The 23,375-nt window shown below is 53.8% G+C and overlaps 1 long non-coding RNA gene across 1 annotated transcript; it reads right to left on the reverse strand.

The window, feature by feature from the left end:
- Nucleotides 1-6,751: 6,751 nt before the first annotated feature.
- On the reverse strand, nucleotides 6,752-21,695 carry LOC111817951. Its single transcript, XR_002822043.1, has 3 exons — nucleotides 21,684-21,695; nucleotides 10,383-10,386; nucleotides 6,752-6,889 (listed from the first exon to the last, which is right to left on the reverse strand). It is a non-coding gene; the product is annotated as an uncharacterized LOC111817951 (long non-coding RNA).
- Nucleotides 21,696-23,375: the final 1,680 nt, after the last annotated feature.

Consider the following 23,375-nt stretch of genomic DNA (forward strand, 5'->3'; position numbering starts at 1 on the left):
GGAGAAGAGGGGCTGCGGGGTCTCCTGACGCTTGCTGCGCCGGCCTTCGAGACGGGAACTCAGCTGTTCTCCGTGTTGGGGGAGCTCGGGACCTCCTGTCGCTGAGGGTGCTGCGGCGCCTTTTGGGGAGCTCTGGGCCTCACCTTGAGCATCGCCTCCTGGCTGCAGCTCAGATCCTCCATCCCGCCTGCACAGGCGTTCTAGCTCCTACCCGGACCAGTGGGCCTTCCCAGTGCAGAGCCGAGAAAGGGGCCTGCCTGAGCCGTCGTCATGGACTCTGGGTCTTCAGCTGGACTCAGGCAGGGCATCGCCATGGGATCCAGGCCCTCAGCTCGAGTCCTTGGTCTTTTTTTTCTTTTCTTTTCTTTCTTTTTTTTTTTTTTTCTCGCGGAACCGGGGATTGAACTCAGGCCCTTGTGCTTGCCAAGGAAGCGCTTATTCCACTGAGCCATCTCCCCGGCCCCTGGAGTCCTTGGTCTTCAGTGTGTGGACAGATTGTCTACTCTCTTTGTATATTATTCTTTGGATGACTATTATAAATAATCTTATAAATATGTGTCCCGTATTGTATTGTTCCCCTTGCAAGCCCCCAAACTATGGCATGTTCCCAGGCCTCAGGAGGCAGAGGCAGGAGGGTACGCAAGCTCAAGTACAGCCAGGGCTCCTTAGTGACCAGCAAGGCCCTGTCTCAAAATAAAAATGGGTTTAGGATATAGCTCCGGGCAAAGGCCCTGGATTTAGTCCTCAATATTGAAGGGGAAAAGCCCAAATAATTCCCCCCAGACCCGCAGAGATATAAATTAAGAGGTTTTTCGGCGCTGGAGATCATGCCCAGGGCCTTCACACTGAGCTATAGCCCACCCTTTTTATTTTCAGACAGGGTCTAAATCTTTCAGTCGCCAGGCGGGGCTGGAACTTTCCACCCTGCGGCCTCAGCCTCCAGCACTGGGATTGCAGCCGTGAACCACCATGCCTGGCTCTAAGTTTAATTTTGAAATCAGTATCCCAGCCTAGAACACTTTGGTCAGTGGGAGCGTGGGTGGGGAACAAGAGCACAGGGTCTGCTGGAAGCTCTGTCACAACTCAGATCCCTTTTCCAGGACCCAAGAGGCTGAGGCAGGAGGATCTCCATGAGTGAGAGGCTAGCCTGGACCACATAGTGCAACTCTGTCCAGGAAAACATGATAATGTGCCCCTCCTCGCTTGTCCCATGCCTTGGCTCCTCATCTTCATTTCAGTGCATTCATGTTTTAGATGGGCTGTCCTTGAACTGACCGTGGAACCCGGGCCAGCCTGCAACTGGAAGAGATCCTCCAGACTCAGCCTCCCCAGGGCTAGGATTACAGGCACACGCCACCTCCCCCTGCAAGAGTCCCCATCTCTGTGGGCCCTGGTGCCCCCCAGGCTGGGTCTCTCAGAGTGAATCAGGGTGCTCCCTCCCCTCTGCAGCTCCCGAAACCACTCCCTCGCTGGCTGTCCCTGGAGACAGAGGCACAGGACATGGTCTCCGGGAAGTGGCTTTGCATATCTTGGCCCCACCTTGCCCTGGAATATTCACCTCTGCGGTCCCCAAGCATCCTGTCCCTGAGTTCCGGGCAAGGACTGTTTGTACTGGAGTTTCTTCCCCCAGGCTGGATTAGGGAAGGGTTTTCTCCGGAAGCACACAAGGCCTTATCTCTGCGAGATTTTCTATCACATGCGACCCACTGCTATGCATTTGCATTCGAGGAGCACAATACCCATAGGTTCCTCCTCGGAGATGCTGCTAATTAGGGCCGGAAGACATGTACAGACTTGTCTAGCTCTTGTCTGCCTCTCTAGCTCCTAACCAGAGGACTCAGGCAGCCACATCCACCACGACATGTGGACAAGGCCCTGGGGTCATAAACCTTGGGGAGGTGACAGGGAATGTGGGGGAGCCAGGCACAGTGGCACACCCCTGAGACACGGCATTCAGGAGGCCGAGGCAGGAATATGCTTCAAGTTCAAGGGCTGCCTGGGCATGATGAGTACATAGTGAGCTCTGGGGAGCCTCCTGCCTCAGCCTCCTGAAACCTGGCTTTCCAAAAGCTTGCTTTCAGACCACTTTGAGGTAAAAGTGGGACACTAGCTGTCACCTTTGCCCCACCTCAGCTCCTAGCAAATACATTCTCACATGGCTTCAGGTGACCACCTGGGTCCAAAGGGAGTGCAGGCCGGGCCACCCTGTCTGCCTGGAGTCTGGTTGAGTCCTTTTCCTCACCCCACACTGTCACTGCCATGATCCTCGCCACCGCCATCTTGGTCTGGTCTCAGGAAGTTCCGGCCTGGGGCGGTGGCTTCTCCCTCACTAACCCCATCCAGGAAACTTCCACATCCTGTGTTGGCTATAACAGATGGACCAAAGCCTGGGGTGCTCTGTTATTGAGCTATAGCCCCAACTTTTCCATTTTGATTTGATCTGTTTCTGTTTTCTGAGACAGGATCTCACTATGTGGTCCAGGCTGGCCTTGAACTCATTGCGATCCTCCTCCCTCAACCTCCCCAGCACTAGGATGACAGGCCTGTGCTCCTCAACCCCTGGCTTTCCATGGGAGGCTGCCATTCTCATGATTATAAATGACACTGCCCACCAATAACTTCCTCAGACAGGCAAAAGAGGGCAGGCAGGGGGCCGGGAAGACGGCTCAGTGGAATAAGTGCTTCCCTGGCAAGTGCAAGGGCCTGAGTCCAATCACTGGTTCCACGAAAAAATTAAAAAGAGAGGGCAGGTAGGAAGCAGGCTTTGCACGGCTGCAGACTCCAGGGCTGCCGGGTCCCCGCAGGGACGCGGCCTTCTCTCCCCTCAGCGGGGAGCACGGGGCTCGATGCACAGCCCGTTAGCTGCGTTTCCGAAAGGGGGCTGTTCATTTTCATCACATTTATTAGACTTGAGTGCTGCGCTTGGTTCTCAGGACCGTGCCGTCAGCTCCTTGCTTTCTGGGCTTCTGAGCACCTCCAGGTGACAGAGGGCACCTGGGTCCCGCAGGGTCCTGGGATACGGTAGCAGCTGGAGGAGCAGGCGCAGGCTTCTTTTTCCTTTTCCCCAATACTGGGCTTGAACCCAGGGTCTGCACTCTGAGTTACCTTCCCAGACCTTCCCCTTTCTTGTTCTTTCCTTAACATTTTTCAAGACAGTCTCACGAAGTCATGAAGTTGCCCTCCTGCGCAGCCCCCAGCATGTTGGGATTGCTGGCCTTCGCCACCACGCCCCGCACCACCTCTGGGTTGCAAAGCCGCCTCCAACAGTTGTGGCAAGCCGAGTTCTGTAATTCTGTGTTTCAGAGGGCCAGAAAAGGTGTACACGCCAGAGGCCCCCGGAGCCTGCGCGGCAGCCCTGTCCCTAACTGCGAGGCTCTCTGTGTTCCAGCCCGAGAGGTGAGCAGGACCCTAACCTTGCAGACAACCAGGAAGCAGTGAGGTCAAGGACAGCGGGGACAGCTGGGCTGCACCCCTGGCCCAAGTGCTGTTCTGGCGCTGGCTCTCGCTCCACTCTGAGCCAAGAAGGAATCCAGAATCTGTGGGCTGGGAAGACAAAACTGGGGGGGGGGGTGCGTGTGACTGTGTGTGAGAATGTGAGTGTGTGTATGGGTGAGTGTGTGTGTGTGTGTGCACATGTGTGAGCATGTGTGTATGAGTGTGTGAGTACAAGTTGTGGATGTGTGTGAGACTGTATGAGAGTGTGAGTGTGTTTGTATGTGTGGCTATATGAGTGTGGGGGGGTGGGTAGCAGGGATTGAACTCAGGACCTTGGGCGTACCAGGCAGGTGCTTACTCTACGGAGCTAGCTCCCAGCCTAGACTCTTACTCCTAACCTGACCCAGGCCGAGGTTCACTCCTCCTGCCCCAGCCTCCCCAGGAGCTGGGTCACAGGGGTGCGCTCCTGTGAAAGGCTCTTCACTCGTCGATCCTCCCAAGACAAGATAAGTTCTTCGCATTTCACCTAAAATAAAAAGTTACCAAGGAGCAAAGGGAGGCTAAAAATAGATCTTTCTTGTCCAGCGGGGGAGACACTTGTCCCTCAGAGACATGCTGGACTGAAACGACTCAGGAAGGAAGGAGTGTCTGCTCAGACAAATTCTTCTCACATTAGCAGCAGGTGTGACAGTGCACTCCTGTGATCCAGCATGAGAGAGGCTGAGGCAGGAGGATCTTCAGGAATTCAAGGCTAGTCTGAATCACCTAAGGAGACTCTGTCTTTAAAAACTATTTTTAATTAATTAAATTAATTAATTAAACATATTTTAAAGTGTGGAAGGGGGTTGAAAGGGTGCTTGATGCGTCCTGCCTGCAGGGCCTGCAGAGTCCCGGCCGCAGCTCTTCCGGCTCCCTTGTGCTCTCAGCTCTTGGGCTGCACAGGGGCAAGGCACATGGCACCTGTACTTCTTCCTCTGGGGACAGCAGCTCAGCCGTCTACTGGACACGCTGGGCACTCCCCATGCCTGGGCCCCAGGACTCCACAAAAGCAATTCCTCCTCTGTCACCTTCCCACCCTACAGGGAAGTCATTGCTATGGTGGCTGGTGGCCTCTGGGTCTCCTTTTGAGACAGAGTGTCACTAAGTGGCCCAGGCTGGCCCTGAGCTCATGGTGATCCCCACACCCCAGATTCTCCGGTGCTGGAATCAAGACTTCCCCCCACAGGGCCTCTCCCAGGCTGGCCACCTAGCCTGGACCCAGAGGCTGCGCAGCCACTGTGGCGCCAGCCAGGCTGTGACCGAGGGAGCCCTGGTGGCTCCTTCCCCACAAGGAGCTCTGCCTCTAACTCCACTCTTGATAAAACCCCAGAACCTCACCAGGTCCTTCCCGACATGGCACTCAGGGTGGCTGTGGACAGGAGGGGGACAAAGGCACCTCCAAGGAGAGGCCAGAGGGTCAGCCTTGCTCAAGCACAGAGCACAATGCCTTCCCTCCAGGGACAAGGTGGCACTGTCCTGCCAGCGGGGACAGCCCCTGCCTGCCTGCTCTCTACCTAACCCAGGGTCCCTTTGTTCATCGAGGTTTGTTTTGGCTTGAGCTCATGTTGTGGCCCAGGCTGGCCTTAGCCACACAGCAACCCTCCTGCCTCAGCCTCCCGAGGGCTGGGGTTACGGCGTGCACCACTGCCCCCAGCAGAAACGTTTTATCTTACTGACTGGTAGCAGGGGGTAGAGCACAGAGATGACCTTCCTATGGCACTGGTGCAGGCAAAGAGCACGTCTTCAACCCTTCTTCACCTCTCCTCTCCCCCACCCCGCCCCTAGCTCTTCTTCCCTTTTACAAAAGACCTGACTCCCTGTCTCCCAAATAAGTGTCTTTTATTTTGTTCTTTAAAAAAAAAAAAAAAAAAAAAAATCCCTAAAAATGGTAATTCCAGCCAGGCATGGTGGCGCACACCTGTGATCCCAGCACTCAGGAGGCTGAGGCAGGAAGACCACTGCAAATTCAACGCCAGCCTGAACTACATAGCAAAACCCTGTTTCAAAAACTGAAAATCAGCAACAAACGAAAAGCCTTGCCTCTTGGTCCCTTGGAGCCATGGAAAAGGAAGAGTTGCGTCACACGCGGGCCACAGCCTGCCTGGCCGGGCCGGCTCTGCAGCCCCTCTTCCTGTGCCCGCCACGCACAGGGCAGCTGTCCGTCCTCCCAGTCTGCTTCCCTCACCAGGTCTTGGTCCCTTTCCCCTTAGCAAAGGTCTGTCTCCCTCCTTCCTATTATCTCTCCGGCTTTCTCATAGAGGAGAACCCACAAGCTATTTAAACTTGCAGGTCTGGATTGACGTAGGTGCACACCTGTAATCCCAGCACTTGGGAGGCACGGGCAGGAAGGCACAGTCAGCTGAAGCCAGCGTGGGCCACACAGCAAGTTCAAAGCCAGTCTGCGCTACACAGCAAGACCACGTCTCAAAATGAACTATTATGGTCTCATTTTCCTAAGGATGACTGGGGCCCCTCCTTCTTCTTTTTTTTTTTTTTAATGGGTTCCCTGATGTATGGAAAATATTATCAGTGTGGGGCGCTTCTACTCTGCTATTGGAGGAGGTCTGGATGCAGATTCTGGCCACTCATACATATCTGGCAGCAGGGAATCATATTCACTTCGCCATATTCTTTCTTGAACATATTTGGCCTTGTCTTCAGGTTCTGGGTATCGGAAAGCCATTTTGTTAGCATATAAGTATTCTGAAACTTTAATAGCAATGTTAACAGAAACTTCCTGAATATTAGCGAGAGGTGGGTAGAGTCTCCCTTGAGCTAACTCTTCATCTGTCAACTGGCTTGTCAGTGCCTGGGAAAATATATACATTGTTTCCCTGCCCTGGTGTGAAGACTGGGCCATCTTGGAGTTTCACGGGCCCAAATGGACTGCCACTGGCAAGCAAACACTTTCCCTCTGTAAGTGTGTATGCTTCTTCAGGCGTGCACTCAGCCTGTGCTGTTGGATTACTTAATGCAAATATTATCGGCCTTTCATTGATATTAGCCATGGATTTGATTACTTCAGGAGTAAAAAGCCGGCCAGCACCTGCCGCTCCAATTATAGCTGAAGGCTTAAGTATATTTACTGCATCTTCAAAAGTACTAGGTATGTTCTCTGGGGCCAAGTGTACAAAAGGTTCCTGATGACTATCTATTTTGGCATCCCGACCCTTAACTAATAAACCATACTTGTCAAACATCCAGATTTTCTTCTGTGCCTCTTCTTCTGAGAGTCCATTTTCTACCATAGACATAACGATAAGATTGGCAATTCCAAGGGCAGCCTCGCCTGCTCCAAGAAATAAGATTTTGTGGTCTGAGATCGGTTTATTAATAACTTTTTGGGCTGCAAGAAGACCTGCTAGAGCTACTGCAGCTGTTCCTTGAATATCATCATTGAAGGTACAATATTTTTCTCATGTCCGGCCGTGGGGGGTAGACGCGGGCGGCGGCGCCACGCCCCGGAACCCCGGACCCCCCCGCACCCCCGCGAGGGGGGAGGGAGGGAGGGAGGAGGGCGCGCGCCAGCGCCGCGCAGGTGCCCCCGGCCCCGCTCCCGTCCAGATCCGACTGCCGGCGACGGCCGGGTATGGGCCCGACGCTCGGCCCCTCCTTCTTGATGGCAGCGTGGTACTCCACTGTGTGTAGACACTTTTGGTTTGGCCATTTATCTGCCAATGGGCACAGCTTCCACAACTTAGCTACCAGTGTTGTGATTGTGCTGCTACAAATCTGGGTACATGCAAATCACGGTAATATGCTCTAGAAGATCCTAGAAGGTACAAATCTGGATCAAAGGGACTCTCTATTTCTAGGTGCTTCTTTATTTTGTTTTGACACTGGGAATAGAAATCAGGACCTTGAGCTTGCCAGGCCACTGCTGTGCCCCGGAGCGCCAGCTCAACCCCGCTTTTGGTTTGTGGATACATCTCCAAGTTGATTTTCACTGTGGTTGTACCAGTTTACATTCCTGATATAGTTCAGGCTGGTCTTGAGCTCAGGTGATCCTCCTGACTCTGCCTCCCGCACACTGGGATTATAGGGGGTTATAGACATGTGGCATCACATCAGGCCAGCAATTAGTTAATTTCTTGATAATAGTCATTGTTTCTGTGGTTTCTAGATATTGTTTTAATTTGTATTTCTCTAACGGCCAGAACTGGTTGTGGGTTTTTGCTGTTGTTTTTGTGGTACCGGGGATCAAACTCAGGACCTTGCACTTGACAGGCAAGCGCTTAGGCTGCTGAGCTATCTAGCCAGCCTGGCCCAACCTGCTGAACACTTCTTCATGTACATGTTGCCCATCTGTTCTTCTGAGAAGGGTCTAAAAATCTTTTTTTTCCTGTTCCTTTTTTCTTTCTTTATCTTTTATTTATTTATTTGTCTTTTTGAGACAAGGTTTCATTATACAGTCCAGGTTGGCCTTGAAATCACTTTCTAGCCCATGGTGGCCTCAAACTCTGGGCAGCCTTCCTGCTTCCTGAGTGCTGGGATTACAGGTCACCACACCCAGCTTGCTTTAACATTTAGCTCTCTGATCTATTTTTTTTTTTTTAATTCTGAAACAGGATCTCACTAAATTGCTAAACTGTCAAAGATGGGCTCAAATGTATGATCTTCCTGCCTCAGCCTCCCAGAGCGCTGAGATCACAGGCACGGGCCATCATAGCTCGCAGAAGAAAACTATTTTCCGTCATGTATGTTTTGGAGCTGTCATTCATCTCTCAGCAAGTCGGCACTGGAATGTGGCACTCTGCGGGCTCCCGGGGCCGTGAGCGGCCTGACACACCATGCGCCCCAGAGCTACCCGGCTCTCTCTAGCAGCTTACTGTGCTTTCCCCCTGGCGCCATCGTCTCCTCAGAGGAGAGCACAGTGACCCCGCTCTGCTGTCACAGGTCTCCTGGAAGGCGCCCCCACCTTCATGCAGGTAGCCCAGGCCCGCGCTGGGAGGGAGGGGCTTTGCTTTCTCCTCCTGGCAGCGGACCTGCCGAGTTGGGTAAGAGTTCCCCGGCCCTCCTCGCATGCTGAAACCCGTGTGGCACAAGCCTGGTGGCGCGCACGTGTCATCCCAGCACTCAGGAGGCTCAGGCAGGAGGATCTCCAGGCGTAGGAGGCCAGTTTGGGCTGCAGAGAGAAACCCTACTTCAAAAAGGAAAAAAAATTCCCTGGAGAAGCCCCACAGGTGCCTAGCACACAGCTCCTGATGAGGAGGAGAAAAAAGAGGAGAGGGAAAAAGAGGAGGAGGAAGAAGAAGAGGAGAAGGAGGAGGAGGAGGAGGAGGAGGAGCAGGGAGCCTCCCTCAGCCCCGGGGGGGGGGGGCTGGTTATGGGCAGCCACAGAGGAGCTCTTGCGAGAAGAGCAGGGTCCGTGCATTGGGTCAAGTGCAGGGCTCCTGACGGAGACATTCGAAGCCAAGGCCCGGGGCACGTTTGTCAAGCTCTCAGAAAGTAGACGGCAAATCAAAGCAGCAGCGCTTCCCAACTACAAACATCTGTCACCTGCCGCGTTTGATGTCCCCAGGGGGACCGGCTCCGAACAGACGGCTTGATCTCTGTGCACACCCGGGGCCTCCAAGCCTGGGACAGCAACAGGGGTGGTGACAGAGCCAGCAGGCGGCAGGGGCAGAGGGAAGGACAGGGCCAGTGGTGCAGAAGGCTGATCCCGGGCTCTGTGGTTCCCAGCCACGGGTCACCATGCATGTCACCACATATTCACTGCAATCTTTCTGGGAAGAAGAGGGTGTCGTTGGTCTTCTTTGGCAAAGCATTTAAGTCAGTCACCTACTCAGAATGGTGCCAGTGGCCAGGTACAGTTGGTGTACACCTGCAGCCCCAGCACTGGAAGGCTGAGGCAGAAACGTCTGTAGGCGTCTGAGGCCAGCCTGGGCTCCGTGGTGATGACCCTGTCTCAAAGGCCAAACATCAGGGGCACAAGCTCTGAAGAATCGAGCTGGCATTTCTTCTGAGCCATGGAAGAAGACCGAGGGAAGCCTGGCCAGGACGCCCCATGTCTGAATTCACTGTTGTCTTTTTGAGACAGGGCCTCACTGTGTAGCCCAGGCTGGCCTCAGACTCCTGCAGTCCTCCCGCCTCAGCCTTTGTGCACTGGGATCTCAGAGAACACCTTCTTCCTGCCAGTCCCACCTCTCAACACTGTTGGGTGCTCATGGCTCAGGGACTCCACCCACTCTGCAGAGCACGTGGGCCCCTGGGTCCTAGCTCCTCACTTCGAGTTCACAGATGCCCCCGTCTTGTAGGTCAGCCACCCTGGGTGGGGGTGGGGCCTGGGGCAGACAGCTGCATAAAGCACGTGCTTCCTGGACATCAGCAGATGCTAGCAGCCACCTAGACAGGACCTAGAACCACAGGAGACCCGGGGGTGGGGGTGCAAGCCAAATGCCAGTGCTCAGGAGGCTGAGGCAGGAGAGTCCTGGCCATTAGAGCCCCATAGGGACAGCAAGGCCAGTCTGAACTATATAAGGGGACTCTGTCTCCAGAATGTAAACAGCAAACAAAACAAAACATAAAAAAGAATAGCAGGAGGGCCCTGAGCAGCCCAGGCCACTTCTTGCCTGGCCCCTGGCAGGGCCCCATGTGGAGGCAGCACAGGCCCTGCGCCAGGCCACCATGGCCTTACTCTCCAGCTGACAGGCCGCTCAAAGGTGACAAGGGGAGACTGTGGTCTCTGGAGCTCAGCAGTGGCCTGCCTTGTCCCAAGCCCGCCGGCCTTCAGTCCCCTTCTATGGGCCGTGGGGTGGGCTGTGCACGGCTCCCGGCGTAGGGCTGAGCATGAGGCATCTCCAGCAGCGCAGCTCCTGGGGTCTCCCGCTGGGGGCCGAGCGCCCCACCCACGGAGAAGCAGCCCAAAGCACCTGGAAGGCTCAGCTGGGAGGGCAGGCGGGGCGTACCCCTCTCACCCCAGGCCTCCGCGGCTGAGGCAGCAGGCTCGCCCTGCCCTAACTTCCAGGCCAGCCTGGGCTGTGTCCTGAGCTCAAGGCCAGTTCCCTCAGGGTTACACACGGCCAGTGAGTCACCCAGGACGGTTGCCCCTGGGGCAATGAGAGGCTCCAGACGCTGCCCTGCATCTTGGCTGGAGCTCAAGGGCCCCGTGGGCAGATGGGCAGGGCCTGAGCCCCTCGCTGGCTCGCTGGTGGAGCCTCCCAGCGGCCCTGGGGCACGGGATCCAGGGCCAGGGCCTGCGGTGCCTCTCAAGCCACCCAACAGTCCCTCACGCCCGTGGGACACCATCCCTGATCCAAGCCCCAGGAGTCTGGGCCTGGAGGTAGCTCGGCAGCATAAGCACCTGCCTGGCAAGCACAAGGCCCCGAGTTCAGTCTCTGTACCACAAAAAAAAAGCAACCTGAGATGTGTCAAGGTCGAAAACATTGTGGTCACAACGTTGAAAAGCTCCAACCTGCCCCAACAGCACTGAAAACACTACGAAATTACTGTCAGGCTCGTGTACGGAACAGAAGTGAACTCTGTGCTGGCTTCAGTCCTGCCTGAAGGGTCTCCTCATGTATGCCCACACATCCCCAAGCCCAGGGCTCTCTACAGTGAGTTCAAAGCCAGTGGGGCTACCTGCAGAGAGCCTGACCCAAAGCACTGTTGAAATAAACTCGTCTTTGGGATTCCAAGATCCACTGCAGTGGACCCAACCGCTTCCTGTTCCTGGAGCTGCTTGAGGCCTCTGCCTTCTGCAGGGTGTCCATGGCCTTTGCCTTCGCTTCCTCCCCTACCTGGAGAAGGCTGCCCTGCCCATCAGGCCAGCCTGGCAGGGGTCTCTCTTGGGCCTGCGCTATCCAATCAAGGGGAGCAGGCCAAGGTCACTCTCCACCCTAGCGTGGTGCCTGGCACACGGCGAATGTTCGGTGAGCCTGGGCCCAGGACATCCCTACAGGACGCCAGTCATGACTTACAGATGAAGCCTGAAATTGAATGGGTGCTTCTGCCCTTTAATGCCGGAGAAAAGCACAGATTTTTCTTCTGGGTTTGTTCTTTGGAGGCAGGGTCTCACTGTGCACCCTCCCCGGACTCCAACTCACAGCAACCCTCCTGCTTCAGCCTTCTGAGAGCCGGGATAACAGGTGTGCAGCACCACATCCTGCATTAAAAACTATTACATTAATTCTAAAAAGAGAAGAACAGATCAGCTTCAGAGAGGCAGCAGAAACCCAGGTAAGGAAGCCCTCGAAGGGCCCAGAAGGATTGCTCTGGGGGAAACCCAAGATAGGGCCAGATGGATTCTGGCCTGAACAGGCCAAAGAGACCTAGGCCAACACCCCTACCCGGTGTTCAGCCACGCCAGCTCCCAGCAGTCAGAGGCTTCCTTCTCACCCAGACTCTGAGACAGGACAGCTTGTCACTCCTGGAGAATGTTCTTCCCTTCACACTTCACTGCCTCAGGGTAGAGAGGTGAATTCGACAGAAGATAGGCCCAGCCAGCTTCAGGTTCAAACTCTCCTCCTTTTACCTATGACTTGTGATTTTTAATTTGCTTCTGGGGGGGTGGGGATAGAGACTAAAAGAAATCCAGAGGTTTTGAGCCTGTGGTGGCTCATGCAGTAATCCCAGAACTCGGGAGGCTGAGGCAAGATTGCCCTGAGTTCAAGGTCAGCCTGGGCTACACAGCAAGATTCCATCTAAAATAAATAAATAAATAAATAAACCAAGTAAGCAGAATGTGACAAGTTTGGGCCTGACCATGGCGGCGAGGACAGTCCCTGGAGGGATGCACGGGAGCCCCACGGCTGGGGTGAGAGCACCTCTTCAACCCAGAGTGAGCTTGGACCTAGCAGATGGCCTCGCCCCAAGCAGCCACATTCCCATGCCCAGTACCAGGAGGGGGGTGGAAGTGACATGGGGCCATGACCTCACTGTGGGCGTCGGATGAGCCCTTTGCCCCAGGCTTCCAGGGAACCAGGACTGAGGACCGGCACTGTGGCTGGCATCCTAGAGAGAGGTCTCACCAAGAAACCAATACCTCGACCTCCCCCCGCCCCGACCTTCTCAGAAACCTGCTCTGCCCCAGGAATGAGCTCACCCTCCGGGTGGGATCTAGTGTCACCCTCCGCCCCCCGCCCTCCGCCCTCACCCTGCACATAGGCTGGGCCAGGCACTTCCAACAGCTCCCAGCGTGAACAGAGGCTGGCATTGTCGGTATTGTCATGGGGCCAGGGTCAACGGGACCCCAACAGTGTAAACAGATCCTCCTGTGCCCAAGAAGCCACACAGGAACATCTGAGAGCAACGTAACAACGCCACTTTGTGAGGCTGCTGGCACATGGCCACCTCACCTTTCTCTCCGGGAGGGTAGGGCTCGGGCAGCTATGTTCATTGAGAGAAGCTCACTGTGATATAAGGACCAGCCTGGCCCGGGACTCAGCAGATGCACGGCTGCCCCCGGCAGCAGAGTTCTCACTCCCGTCTCAAGCAGCAGGGATGCTTTCTGGAGCAAGAGGCAACCCGGGCATGGTGGGGCACTCCTGGAAGCCCAGCCTTTGGGGGCGCTGAGGCAGGAGGATCTCTGTGAACTTGAATCCAGCCTGGACTACACGCAGCAAGATCCTGTCTCCAAAAACAAACAACAAACAAAACAGAAAAGAAAGATTAGGGTCTGGTCCCAGCCGATTGAAGGGGGTAGAAACCCCAAGGCATGTGCGGGGTGGTGGCCTCACAGGATGATCATTGCCTCCCCTGATTTGGGCCCCAGCCACAAGCGAAGACCCTTGCTGCAGCTCGCTCCCAGGCTCCGCCTTCACACCTCTGCTGGGAGATCCCCGGCAGCTCTGGGGATCATGTAACCCGGTTGCGAAATGGACCCAACGGGCTGAAATTGGCCATTTTCAGTGCCAAAGTAGAAGCAGCCAGTCAGGCTCAATGGGGCCCTGTTCCACTTCCTCCTCTCTGGGCTGTGTTTCCCTCAGCCTGGGCTACCCGGCCCCTCTGCTGGGGGACAGAACCCAGGTTCTGAGCCAAGCAGGCAAGCCACACCTGTCAGCAGCTGACACCTGTGCAGAGGGGCTTAAGGGATAAGGACCAAGTGCTCCTTTTGCATTTGCTTGTTTTGTTTTGTTTCTAAACTGGATCTTACCATATAGCCCTGGCTGGCCTCAAACTCCCAGAGATCCTCCTGCCTCAGCCTCCCAGGTGCTGGGGTGACAGGCATATGCCACCACACCTGGGGCAAGAAGGCCTAGGGTAGACAGGCACATGGATGCCTGTGCTCCTAGGTACAGCCAGTGGGACACCCGTAGCTCCAGAAAACATTATGCATGAGAATGCGGAGTTGCAGGCTAGTTCCACTTCATGGAATGGGACAGGAGGGCACCATGCTGCACAGAACCAGAGACCAGGGTGGCTCAGAGTGTTAAGAGACCCAGGTCATACCTGTCCCACCCCTGCCACCCCCACCCCTGCCACCCCCCCACCCCTGCTTCAGGCTTGGGAAGCTTGTACCCACTGCACCAAACCTGGGTACTGACTGGGCATGGGGGCACATGCCTATTGTCCCAGCACTCAGGAGGCTGAGGCAGGAGAATCATCCCGCAGTCCAGGCCAGCCTGGGCTACATAGTGAGATCCTGTCTCAAAAACACAAAAAACCCTGGATAATAAGAGCTAGTCTCTGAAATGATGACAGTGTCCAAATTGAAGTGATGACAGTGTCCAAATGGTCCCCTGCCCCCTGTCACCACACTGGGCTGCGTGAGGCGTGGTCCCTCACTGAGTGAGGCTCCAACACAGAGGGCTGGGCGCCCCCACGGAGACCTGCAGGAGGAACCTTCACTGCAAGCGTGGCTGACAGAAGCTTCCTATCCTCAGACTTTAACAGGATTAGTTCTACACAGGGTTCCGGAGAGCAGTTTCTCTGGTCAGGAGCAGCGCAGCGTGTGGACAGCCAGCTGTGCACCAGTTTGGGCAGGAAGTCACCTCCGTGACACGGGGTCAGTCCCTCAAGGGCTCACTCAGCACTTGTCACCTCCTGAGGACAGTGGGGCCCTCTGTGCAGCTGTTTTTCCCTCAGCTGCCAAGGTCTTATATGTTTGGTTTTTGTTTTGTTTATTGTGTTTTTTGTTTGTTTGTTTGTTTTAATATCAGAATTGAACTCAGGACCTTGTGCTTGCCAGGCAGATGCTGTGCCACTGAGCTATACCCCTGGCCCTGTTTGGGTTTTTTGAGACGGGTCTCACTATCTAATCAAGGCTGGCTATGAACCTTCAACAATCCTCCTGCCTTAGCCAAAAAATAATGTTGGCCAGAAAGAGCTAGAAAATAAAAAATCTGTACCTATCCAGTACAAAACCATTTTTCATTTTTCTAATTTTGAGACAGCATCTCACTGTGTAATTTAGGCTAGACTTGAACTTACTATGTAACCCAGACTGATCTAACCCAGGCTAATTTAAGGCAATCCTCCTGCCTCAGCCTCTCAAGTACTGGGATCATATGCTTTTTTTTTTTTTTTTTTTTTTTTTTTTTTTTTTTTTTTTTTTTTTTTTTTCAGCAGACTGGCTTTGAACTAAGTTTGTAGCCCAGGCTGGCCTCAAACTCACAGCAATCCTCCTGCCTCAGCCTCCCAGGTGCTGAGATTACAAGTGTGTGCCATCACACCCAGCTTATTTTAATATATTTTATTTATTTATTTATTGATCATATTTTAAGAAAGGGTCTACAGCGTGTTCAGGGTCTCACTACTAGATCTGACTTGTAGGGATCTGCCTGTTGACTGCCTCCCAAGAGCTGAGATTACAGGTGTGTGCCACCAGCCACCACGCCCAGTCTCAATTGCCATCTCAGCATGCCCCTGGGGGTGGAGCTGGCACAGCAGGCCCAGGGATCGAACTCCCAGCCCCTGCGCCTGCTTGCTGGTGCTCCAATCTGCTGAACTATTTGGCTGGCCCTATTTTAATATATTTTTAATCAGTGATTGCTGAATCCACAGGAGCGGGATGCACAGACACGGAAGGCCCGCTGTCCATAACTTCCGGTAATGGAAGAGAAACACTGCAAGACAGTGAAGAGGAACAGAGCGTGATCTGGCTCCTGCAGCCATCTGCTCAGAGTCCCTAACTGCCAGGCCTTCACAGGCCCATGGCCCCACCAAGCCCAAAGACCTCAGTGTAAACAACAGAGCCCAGGAAACCCTCCGCCCTTGCCTGGCCGCCCGGCTCTGGCAGTTGACGACCCCGAGCTCCAGCTCCTGGCCCCCAGCCCCCGCCCCGCCTGAGCCCTGTGAGCCACGTGCGTTCTGGGTGCCCAAGGCTGGATTTCTGCTTCCTGGCTGCTGTCCAAAGCCTGCACCCTGGGGGCCGCTGGATCACACAGGGCCAGAGCCAGGCATGTGCTGGCCACAGAGACATCAGGGACACGCTCGGTGACCAGGTCCTGACAGCCCTAATTTGCACCATTGCTCAGGCTCTGGTGGGGCTCAAACTAGATTTATGGTTGTTTGTCCTGCACACTTGCAATACTTTCTTCTCGCCTTGAAGATGAAAGGACTGCTGTCCTCACACGTCCCGGCCTCCTGGGTTTTGTAACAGGGGCTGCTGTGTTGTCCCTTTTATTTATCTGAGAATTAACTTCTCAGGGCCGCATGCAATGCCCTAGCTGCTGGAGGTGGGGGTCGGGACGGACGGTCGCTGCTTTTCTTGAAGCTTTCTGGGAGCCTGCTCTGTTGTGGCTCTGCCCACCTCGACAAATAGCATCTGCGCCATAACTGCAGCGAGCGGGAAGGCTTTGAATCCCCACAGAGAAGCACTGACCTCTTTTATCTCTGTGTTTTGTCTACAGAGCCCAGCATAGCGCCTGGTGCACAGAAGATGTTTTGTTTTGCACTCTGAGATGGTCTTGCTATGGAATCACTAGTCCAGGCTGGCCTTGAATGAACTGTGATCATCCTGCCTCAGCCTCCCACGTGCTGGGAATACAGGTGTGCACCATGAAGTCTAGCTGAAAATACTTTTGAAAAAACTAAGTCTCTACTAAGCACATCCAGACCTGTATGTCTGGTCATCACTCCCCAAGTAATACAGCCTATAGCTACAGAGTATTCGCAAGACACTGGCTGTGATGCGTGATCTAGAGCTAGCACAGCAGGAGGGTCACGCGGCTCCTACGTGAGCACTGGGCTTTTTTACCCAAGGTACCTGGCTCCCACGAGTCCGGTGGGGTCCCGTGTTGAATCTCACACCTTGGAGAATGGGTATAAGGATGCATTTGTTTCATGCAAAAAACGATGTTTAAACTTTTAAAAAATTAATTAATTCCAGATGCGTGCCTGGAATCCCAGCACTTGGAGGCTGAGGCATGAGAACTGACACGAGTTTGAGGCCGTCCTGGGCTAGTGATTCCCTCTCAAAAACAAAAACAAAATAATCCCCCTCCCCCCCAAAAAAAACACAAAAAACTGAAGAACAGACAAAGCCAAAAATAGGGCTTTTGACAAAGTTTTGAATATAGAGAGCTCACATTTCCTCTATTTTTTTTAAAGACTTCATCATGTACCTTCTAGAATGTTCCATGCCAGGAGTTACTTTATTTCTTTGGAGCTCAAGAAAAAAACTTCCAAGGTGTGGTGGCCCACACCTATAATCCCAGCACTTGGGAGGCTGAGGAGGAAGCTCAGTGTGGGCTCAACTGGAGCCCAGTTTGGGCTACAAAGTGAGCTCAAGGCCAGTCCGAACTGCATAGCAAGACCTTGCCTCAAAAAACAAACAAACAAAATCTTTCAGAAACCCCAGCGTTGACCATCCTTGTATCAACACCAACAAGCACTTGCTGAAGGCCCTCAACCAGCACCAGAGGGCGGGAAGGAAGGACCAGCTGAGCCCCACTGCCCCGAACCTCAGTTTGAGCACTTCAACACAGTGGAGGGAAACCCTCCAACAACAGGAACAGAAGGGATGACTGTGGAGACCCGTGTGCTGAGTGCTGCACCTGGCCTGACTTTGCACGGTAAGGCTGAGGTCTTCTACCTGCACACTAATAGTATATGTTCACATCTCTTTTTCCTGGGGGGGTCTTGAGACAAGGACCCCCTTTGCTGTTTAGGCTGGCCTTGAACTCACTATGTAACCCAGACTGGCCTCAGACTCCTGTTGACCCTCCTGCCTCAGCCTCCCAAGTGCTGGGATGACAGATGAGCCCCACCGTGCTCCACAGCCTTTGATCTGTGTCTGTGCCCCTTTTGTGTGGTCAAGTGCTTGTTGGTGTTGATACAAGGATGGTCAACCCAACCGATGGGTTTCTTCTTCCTTTTAATTAACTTATGAGATACCACTGCTGCTTTAAGTACCAAGCAGGCTTCAATCCATTCCACCCTGATAGGCACAGGAAGAGGCGGGGCTGTTGCTCTTTCCCGCTTCACTAATGAAGAAATAGACCCTGCGCCTTGAGGCAACCTCCCACAAGCACCTCCGCTGGGCAGGGCAGCAGGGCCAGGCTCACACCTGGGATAATACCCTATGCCGAACCACTCTGAGAGCCCTTACCCCAGCGTGGATCCAGAAGGCCAGACCCTCATTCAGCGCCCACCCAGAACTGCGTTGCTTTGCTTGCGGACTTGGGACATTGCTTGTCAAAGTGACACACAAGCCAGGCACAGCAGTGCATGGCTGTAATATCAGCAGCACTCTTAGCAGCTGAGGCAGGACAGTGGCAGCCAGTTAGGGAGATTCTGTCTCCGACATAACAGTAAGAAAGAGCTGGGGATGCAGCGCAGTACGCAGCTGCTGGGTGCACTATGGGGAGCGGAAGTGGCTGCAGCGCTGTGTCTTAACCCCTCACTCCTGCGCCTGCCTCCCGGCCAGGCACAGTCAGCATCAGTCGGTGCTTCACAAAGGGAAGAAAGAGGCATGGGGGAGGGACTGCCAGCCAGGGCTCATGTCGCGGCCCGGTTCCTCTCGCTCTTGCTTCCAGACAGCAGCTGGATGTGGGCTGCAAGAAGCCTTGGAGGAGGAGCAGTGGCGTGACTGCACGGGGTGAAGAGATGTGTCCACCTCTTGCTTGAGGTGGAAATCACAGAGCAGCTTCACATGTGGCCCACGGGGACAGCATTCCCATCGCTCCCTTGCGCAGCCCCCTTCCCAGCTAGCCAGCCTCTGGTCACACCTAAGGTTGGAAATCATTTTATTTCACTTATCTTACTTTTTCCCTGTGCTGGGACCTGAACATGGGGCCTTGTGCATGCCAGGCAAACTCTCTACTCCTGAGTGCCACCCCAGCCATTGCATTTAATCTCTGCAAAAGAGGAGTTTCTTTCCTCTTCCTTTCTTGAGGATTTTCTTATAAATATTTTATTGTTAATTATCATATCAAAAAAGTTTTGGGTTTTTTTTTATTTTTTTTTATTTAGTACAGAGTCTATAGGATCTCACTACACCAATCAGACTCGTAGTGATTCTCCTGTTTTCAGCCTCCCAAGTGTTGGGATTATGGGCATGCCTCACCATGCCCAGTCTCAATTGTGGGGCTGGTATACCGTGCTGAGGATCAAACTCCTGTTTCTGCATCTGCCTAAGCAGGCACTTTAATCCACTGAGCTATCTGGTCAGCCCTCAAAGACAGTTTTGAGACAAGTTCTCACTGTGTAGCCCAGGCTGGCCTGGAGCTCCTGGAGAGCCTCCTACCTTAGCCTCCTGTGTGTTGGGATTACAGGTGTGCATCACCATGCCCAGGAGATGCAGGGTGGCTTCTTGTCTTTTGCACTTTGGTTGAGCCTGGGCCTGGGCTGCTGGACAAGCGCTGTCCCTGGGAGCGGCGCCCCACAAGGCCCTTCTGCAATCCACCTTATTGGGGAACTTCAGAGTGACTGAGACGCCAGACAGTGACGTGTCATCCAGGAAGATAAACAGCGATGAGAGCTCCCACTTGTCACCACCGGCCTCACCCTTTTATGGGTGTCTGTGAGAGAGGGTGGAGGAGCAGAGACAGGCAGGCCTGGGCTTCGTTGTCCTGAACACCTGTAGCCCAGGCCATGCACAGGTGATGGGGCACGGCTGATGGTAGCACTCAGCAAAGATGAAGGGGTGCGGTAACTTAGTTTATTTTAGGGTTTTTTTTTTTGTTTGTTTGTTTGTTTTTTTGCCAGAGTCTCACTATGTAGTCCAGGCTGGCCTTGAATTCACTATGTAGCCCAGCTTGGCCTCAGATTCACAACTGTCTCAGTCTCCCCCACCAGTGGGCATTTGACATTGACCTCAGTGCTGGATGCAGGCGCTGCATGAGCACCCAACACAGGTGCCGCTGGTCCAAGATGGGAGTCAGTGACTGGGCCGCCCAAGAAATCTCCACAGCAAGGCAGAGGGAGGGAGGGCAGGTTTGTGTGTGACAGAGCAGTTGGCAAAATGCTGCCCGCAGTAAGGTGGAATAGAAAATGTCCCTGAGGCACACACCTGTGATCCTAGCACTCAGGAGGCAGAAGCAGGAGGATCTCTAAGTGGAGGGCAGGATTGCTCAGTGTGTAAACGACATTTAGAAGGACCAAAGAACCCCAGGATGTGCTCAATCATAAAACAATTTTCATCCCTAGCTTTCTAGTTAGCACAGTGTTCTTGGAGGAGTTCAAGGACGAAGCAAAGGGGTGGTGTGCTTCACAACACAACCCAGGGACTTGTGTTGTTGGAATGGGACAGTGTCCCTTTCATGTGGAAACTGGCTCCAGGATGGGTCCTGGGGGACAGCAAGCAGGCATGAGAGCCACTGGACACACACCTTGGAGAAGACAATGTTGAGATGAGGGCCAGGGCCACCGCCGGAAGTTGGGGGACCAGATGGGGACACACACACACACACACTGCCCACCAGTCTAAGGCAAAGTTGCTGCACTCAGGAAAGGCCTGAAAATATCTCCAGCAGCCTACAGGGCCTCCATAGCCAGCGACGCCATGATCTTCCCCAAACTGAACAGCAAATGGGAAATCGCTGATTCTGTGCTAGCCATCCCAGAGAGGCCTCTGTGGTGTTTGTCTGAGCCTCTGTCACTGGGGTATATGCAGGGGCAGAACTGTGAGGGTTCCTGGAAGTTAGAAACACAAGGTCTTTATTCCTACTGTAGTGCTTTTTTTTTTTTTTTTTTTTTTTGACATGGTCTTACTATGTAATCAACCTGACTTTGAACCTTGAACTCACTAGGTAGAGTTTCTTGCTGTGGAGATTTCTTGGGGTGATCTCCTGCCTCAGCCCCCCAAGTGCTAGGATGTCAGGTGTACACCACACCCTGCTCTAAATTAGAGGTGAAGCTTTTGAAGCAACTTTCAGAAGATGCTGTAGCTGGCAAAACTTGGGAAGTTACCCAGATTAGGGAGCTGAGCGTCTAGAGAAAAGAAACTAAGCTGAAGGATTTTCTATATTCTAGCCAAAAGTCTCCTCATAGTGTCACCCATCTGGCTCTGCCTCAACTGGGAAACTCTGCGAAGCCACACCGCAAGTGATGTGCACTGGGTATGGGAAATCGCTGATTCTGTGCTGGCCATCCCTGAAAGCCCACCTCTGGGCAGAGGGAGAACACAGATGTGTCCTGTGCCTGTTCCAACTCCCCACAAAGAAAGCCAGCATTATGGACCACAAACGTGCACTTGTGAAAATAGCACACCCCTTTAATCCCAGCCCTTGGGAGGCAGAGGCAGGAGGATTGCCATGCTTTTGAGGCCAGCCTGGGCTACATTGAATGCAAGCCCAGCCTGGAATACAAGCAAGACTCTGTTGCACAAAACAAATGTACAAAGAATTAAATAATGCAATGAGACACATTAATATGCACACACACATTTCAAGCTGTTCTCCCTCCTTCCGCCTCCCCCCATTCCCCCCAAGGACGAGTGGAGGCCCAGTGCAGGCTGAGCAGTGGGGGCAGGTGGAGTGGGAAGCCAAGCTCTGGGGAGATGCAGCCTCTCAGCCCCAACTTCCCGCACTGCCTCCTAGTGTCCTCATGTCCCAGGAGCCCCAGCCCCCCGGGCAGCCTCAGCAGGGCAGATCCCTGGCTGCTGAGGGTCTGGGATGTCCCTGGGGTGTGGCTGCCTCCCAACACATCCAGATAGCGAGCAGGACTGAGTTCAAAGGGAGGATTTCAGTATTTACAGAACCCAAGCTGTGGGTGGCCGGCCTCACGCACATCTGACAGAGGCCAGGGGAGCGAGGGGCTGCCTGCCTAATCCAGGGCTGCCAGCACCCGTTTGCAAGAGACACGGGGTTTTGAGGAAAATCCCAAACATATTTTCCAAGGGGTCTGGTTCACTTTTCTTAAGTTCCACGAAACCTACCATGAATGCCACATAGATTTGAGACTACCTTTCTGAGGCTTCAAATAAGTCAGAAACCATTCTACAATGGCTACAAAGGCCTTTTAATAAAGGTTTTGATCTTTAGAGTTATTTTAGTCTACTTAAAAAAAAAAATCCAATGTGTCTTCCAAATGAATGAAAAAGAAGTGTCAGATACTAAAAGAGAGCTGAAAGAGTAAGATACTAAGGCCGGCAGCTTTATTTTCCAGCACGGCAAAGTTTTTTTTGCGGGGGTGAGAGGAAGTAGTGTGGGGGACAGGTCTCACTACGTAGCCCGGGTTGGCCTCAAACTCAGCGATCCTCCTGCCTCAGCCACCAGAGTGCTAGGATGGCAGGCCCACCACAGCGTGCCCAGCAGCAAAGTTCACACGCACTGGAATTTCATGCAACTTCTCCAAGTATCCAGAAAACGCTGCAAGCAAAATATGAAACACCCACAACCCCAAGCAGAGCCTGCGTGTCCTCTCGGTCACCACCACCCTGAGCCCCATCTTGGCTGCCCTGTAACAGAACAAAGAGTGGGGGTCAGGGTTTGGAAGAAGCGATCCCTGGCTCCCCCTGGCCCTGCCCAGGTGAGCCAGGGCGTGGCACCTCAGGTCCTCTTTCCCACATGGAAAGAATTAGGTCCAAGGTCACTGCCTGGGGAAAGGAGGGGGCAGCTGTGGACAGGCAGGGCACCCAGCACCCTGCCACTCTCCAGCGAAGTCTGCAGGCCTCCCTTGTCGCCCGGCTTCCGGATGGCAAGGTGTTGCGACTTCAGGACAGCCTATTAACTGCAAAGGACCCAAGGAGGGGAGGGCCCTGCTGCTCCTCTGTGGGGCTTTCAAGTGTGCCCGTGTCATGTGAAACACATGTTCCATGTAACCTTCCCGGGGCCTTGATTAAAGATGCTATGTAATTCAATATAACCAGGCTGAAGGAATGAGGGGATGTTTGGTCCCTGAGGAAATCCACAGACAAGGGGCTCTCAGGACGCGAGGTCTCCCCTGTAGGGATTCGCTCCTGGCCCTGGTGTGGGCCTTTTATAAGCCGCCCCTCATCCGCCTTCCTGGGGCCCAGCACCATGTGGGAGATGGCGCCAGGGGACAGCTTGCCCGCAGGTTTGTGATGCCGCAGAGGCAGAGAGCAAGTTACTTCCGTGACTCGTCTTTCTCATCTTGAAAATGGGCCAGCAAGATCAGCTACATTCTAGCTGACAAAGGTCAGAGTAACTTCCAGGCGAGTCCCAGCTGTCACCCGGCAGGTGACACAGACACCAGAGGTGGGGGGGGTGTGCGGGGAGGCGCAGAGGCGCAGACGCCATGTGCTGACCCGCGGCTCTGCTCTACGTGCCTGGCTAGCATTGTCTCAGCTTTCACTATTTACACGCACGTCCGGGGCCCTATGAAGATGGCATTTTCTGAGAGAAAGACCTGGTCCTGCTGCTACCGCCTCTCCTGTGTGACCAGAGTGTCCCATCGAGGGCCGACATTTAATGAGATCCTACCAGTGGCCCAAAGGCTGATCTTCCCTGTGCGATAAAAGCTTTGTGCTGAAAAGCCTCTTCCTCCACACACTCTGTGGCCCTTTAAGTCTGATCAAATCAAGGGATAAAATAAAATTTAAAAAAAAAAGGAAAATC

Source organism: Octodon degus, unplaced genomic scaffold (assembly GCF_000260255.1).
Source record: "Octodon degus isolate 3935 unplaced genomic scaffold, OctDeg1.0 scaffold00075, whole genome shotgun sequence".
Classification (NCBI taxonomy): Eukaryota; Metazoa; Chordata; class Mammalia; order Rodentia; family Octodontidae; genus Octodon; species Octodon degus.